At 44.4% G+C, this 5,000-nt stretch overlaps 1 protein-coding gene across 1 annotated transcript in view; it reads left to right on the forward strand.

Moving 5' to 3' along the window:
* Nucleotides 1–5,000, forward strand: part of LOC139765148 (putative neural-cadherin 2) — a 613,316-nt gene that overhangs the window by 352,634 nt on the left and 255,682 nt on the right.

Below are 5,000 nucleotides of genomic sequence, written 5' to 3' on the forward strand. Positions count from 1 at the left end.
GGCCACTGCGTGCATTGTAGAGGGAGAGAAGGGAACAAAAAAGGAAAAACGCACCTGCTTCCGCAAAAGATAAAATGCACGAAGTATATCTGCAGTGACGATGATAGAGGCCCCCTGGGAATATAGATGTACGAAAAACACTGGCATAAATCAAGTGGTTAAACTTTTAATATCGCTGGCTGGGTATTATAAGCACATAAGGAAGTTAAGTGATTTAATCACAAAGGGACTACCTTGAAAAGGAATTTGGCTTGATGTATTCCCACGTCTGTATTATACAGCAGTGTATATAGGCTTTGAGTGTGTATCACCTGGGGATTTATATGGTGTATACCCACGTCTGTATTATACACCAGTGTATATAGGCTTTGAATGTGTATCACCTGGGGAAAGTACAGTTAGATCCTTTACTGTAAGACCATCTGTGGTGACCAGCCTCGCTTTAGGTGAACTCTTCGCTCGTGTCATATACCCCCATTTGAGGGCGTAGCCCGGTAACACCTTCGAACATACACATCAGCATACACTGCTCGCTGAGGTACGGTCACACAGGACATGTGAATCATACATTCACCGTATCCACGGGTACACTTACACGTGTATTACGTGTCCTATCAACTCACGGAACTGCCCCACGATAGCACAGTCACGATAAGGGACAGATAACGGAACACCGTCGCGATAAGGGACAGATAACCGAGCCCCGGGTGCCAAGCTAAGAATTCGACGGAGCGCAACAGAAAATGGAACAGAAAAAGATAAAAAGATAAGCGACGCAAACACATCGCCGTTTGATCAAAATTCCATTCCATCTCAGTCACAAAGGATGTTGATAACGGCATGCTGGGGGGACGGCGGCGGCGCCCCCTCCAAGAGATGATCAACGGAGTGTGGTGCCGTTAACAGAAACAGATATGACAGATCGCCATGGGCGTTACACTCTGTGTGTTACAAAGGAGAGTCACAGGCGGGAAGAGGGGATAGTGATTGGGATATTGTGTAGTGGTGCATATATATGTATATATATATATATATATATATATATATATATATATATATATATATATATATATATATATATATATTCTTTCTTCTTTCAAACTATTTGGCATTTCCCGCCTTAGCAAGGTAGCGTTAAGGACAGAGGACTGGGCCTTTGAGGGAATATCCTCACCTGGTCCCCTTCTCTATTCCTTCTTTTGGAAAATTAAAAAAAAAAAAACGAGAGGGGAGGATTTCCAGCCCCTCCCGCTCCCTCCCCTTTTAGTCGCCTTCTACGACACGCAGGGAATACGTGGGAAGTATTCTTTCTCCTCTATCCCCAGGGATAATATATATATGTATATATATATATATATATATTGTTCTTCGCTCCTGGAAGGTTAAAGCTTAGTCCCAGGATTTCACCTCTGGCCCCTGAAGAGCTAAGCCATGATCCCTGGAACTTTACAAGTTGAAATCCTAAACCCTGGAACTTACTCAGTTCTGACCCAGGGAGATTTATAGCCGCCCCGAGGCTGGAACGCGACCATAACTCCTGGAACTAAGGGGGGAACTCCCTCCGTCTCTCTTCCAGGAGGGTGGCAGACCTGGCCACAGAGGTGTGTATGTGTGTGTGTGTGTGTGTGTGTGTGGTGGGGAACTCCCTCCGTCTCTCTTCCAGGAGGGTGGCAGAACCTGGCCACAGAGATGTGTGTGTGTGTGTGTGTGTGTGTGTGTGTGTGTGTGTGTGTGTGTGTGTGGTGGGGGAACTCCCTCCGTCTCTCTTCCAGGAGGGAGGCAGACCTGGCCAGAGAGGTGTGTATATGTGTGTGTGGTGGTGGTGGTGGTGGGGCTGGTCCCTCAGCTTTACCGGGACTCAACAGGTGGCGCTCTGCTCTACTACTCCCGCCCTCATAGCTGATAGCCAGCCCTCGAATGCAGCGAGGAATCCCCACTTGATGATCAGATGAGCCCGTCTCGTCAGCCTGGAACTTGGGCTTTGCTTTCTCTTGTCCGTCAGCGGATGAGGGAGGAAAAGACAGGGGGTCAGACGAGGAGAACTTGAGAGGCCTTCTCTGTCTCCTGTAGACGGAGTGTGGAAGGACCTGTGGAATTGGATGCCACAGACAAGAGAACTCGATCCTTTTATCAAACGTATCTCTAGGTTTTCATGGAATATAGAAATTCCATATCTCACTCTATACAGATTTTGTGACGAGGTTTTTTTCTATGCACCAAAGGAGTCTCCAGGAAGATCTCTGTATAACCGCCCATCTACTCATCTATTATCTATTCACACGTCTGTATCAACGTATATTCCCTTTTACCCGACTACATATCTACCAACCTCTCTCATCCGTGGATACACCGTCTCCAGCAGTCAGAGCAGGATGGTGCCAGCAATTATTCCCGGCAGCGCTGCATATTCCCAGCGCTCGGGACCAGACCGGCACAGTTACAGCAATATGCTGAGGAGGTCTGCGTGTCGGCTCGGGCGGGCCATGGAACATGTAATACAGTTAACTTCGCTGTAACTACAGCGTGTGATTTAGTGCGTTGTCGTATTAGACACTGAACAGCAGTTAACAGGATTATCATGGGTTTCACGAACGTCCCTCTTTTTTTATATATATACATATACATGGTGGTTTTTTTTTGCATTATGTGATCATACGCCTGTGTGTGTCGCCTTCTGGCAGTAATAGCTGATAGTGTCATTGTAAGTTCAGACTGTACGCTGGGCCACGACAGTAGACTGTAAAAGAACAGAAGGCGCCCCTGGTTGCAGGAGTTTCCTGTCTCATAACAACATGCCGTTGATTCTACGCTGCAGGTGTGACTTAAGAACTTCGACTGCATCGCGCAGGCGAGCTGAATCGTCTAACTGGTAGTACGGTGTGTAGATGTCGCTATGTTCGCCAGTTATGGCGTCTGTACGTGTCGTAGAATATTTCTATAAGAGTTCGGCTTTCCTGTGGAAGATGACTTAAACTATAAGGCAGTAACTGTAGGCTAAAACAGTCTATACATATCTGTTTACCAAATTGCGTCCTAGTTACGTCTCTTCGTTGTATATCAACTAACTCTCATATTTCTTTCCTGTATCTCTGATGATGTGATTATTACATGAAAGTGCACTTGGGAACTTGTCGTGTTCCATTTACCCGTGGACTGATAGGAATATACATATATATATATATATATATATATATATATATATATATATATATATATATATATATATATATATATATATGATTTTATATAAATTTATACATAATTGTTTGCACACGCTCACTGTTTTCGGCATAATGGCAAAGGCTATTTGTAATAGGTTCATTAGAGAGAAAAAATAAGCCGCAGTATATCATAAACTGGTCTGACATCACCGTCAAAACTCATTTGTATATTAATATCTCACAGCTGTAAACAGAAAACGTGACCCGTGTGGTTGTTTATGCCTAGTTCATTATTAACGCAAAAAATTTTTTTGTATTTATATATATATATATATATATATATATATATATATATATATATATATATATATATATATATATATATATATATGACAAGTAATGTATTTCAATGCACTTTTAAGTTACAGGCTAAGTATCCAGTTACAGAACCTGAAAGAAGAAGTTATGTGGAAGGGAAAAGACAAAAGAAACATTGATAGATACAACGTTAAATTTAAGGGTTAGTGTTGTCATATGATGCATCACCCAACTCCTGGGCACAGACGATCTATATAACCAGTTGGGGGTGGCGGTGTTTGACCCCCTCTCTCCCTCACTCCCTCCCTCACTCACTCCCTCACTCCCTCACTGAAATGCCTGAATATGTTCTGTTTTATGGGAAGAGTTTTTTTTTTATATATTTTTTGGCGGGGTGTTCGAACTATTCTCTCGATTGGATGCCGAAAATGGTGTTTTGAATCGCCGGCGGATGAGAGAGAGAGAGAGAGAGAGAGAGAGAGAGAGAGAGAGAGAGAGAGAGAGAGAGAGAGAGAGTTGGAGCATGCAGAGTATAATAGAGAATACACAGGGTTGAAGGGAAGAATGGATGACTATATAGACATTGACACTCTCTTCCAGTTTCCACTTATAGATACGACCTGCTGAGAGAGAGAGAGAGAGAGAGAGAGAGAGAGAGAGAGAGAGAGAGAGAGAGAGAGAGAGGTCAGGTCAGGAGTTGTGAGGATTTGAGACGGAACAAACTCCTTTTGAGATGTGAGATATAAAAAAAAAAAAGAAGATATACGATGGAGGATTGTGGTCAAAACAGGTCATACGCTAGGGGTCACCTTAGGTCCCCACATCAGGAACAATACAGGATCCGTGTGACCTTCCATCACTCCCGTCTCTGTCTATCTGTTCTGTCTGTTCTGTCTCTCTGTCTTGACCTCCTACCGTTCCTGTTGTAACGGGTGACGGAAATGATTACCTTGTACCTTCCTTTCCCCTCATCCTCCTCCTCCTCCACCCATCCATAGACAGATCCCGGAGTACTGTCCCACTCGAAGCCCAGCGAAGGCACGGTACCCAAGAATTCCCAGGCCATCCAGCCAGCGTTCGTTCCAGGAGATGATGAGGTGGTGTGTGTGTGTGTGTGTGTGTGTGTGTGTGTGTGTGTGTGTGTGTGTGTGTGTCTCGCATTCCCAGACTCCCTCATGCGCCTTCTTCAGTGTCATGGACCCATTGTCGGTACCCCAAGTGGGGCAGGAGGGCCCGATTATAGGGAGGTGAGGGAGGGAGAGAGGGGACTGCTGTTGCTGCTGTCTCTCTGCCATAAACAGTGGAGCGGTCCTCAGAATTCCGTGGGTCAAGAAGGACTGTACCTTTGAGGGTTGTCCATAACGCTGGCTGGAAAAGGTGAAGACTTGGGTAACAGACGGAGATAAGGAGATGTATCTTTTCGTCCGTCTGTTTATCTAAGTGTCTCTCTATCAGTCTATCTATCTATCTATCTATTTGTTAATCTATCTATTAATCTATCAATCTATATGTCTTTCTATA

This window comes from Panulirus ornatus, chromosome 53, assembly GCF_036320965.1.
Source record: "Panulirus ornatus isolate Po-2019 chromosome 53, ASM3632096v1, whole genome shotgun sequence".
Lineage (NCBI taxonomy): Eukaryota > Metazoa > Arthropoda > Malacostraca > Decapoda > Palinuridae > Panulirus > Panulirus ornatus.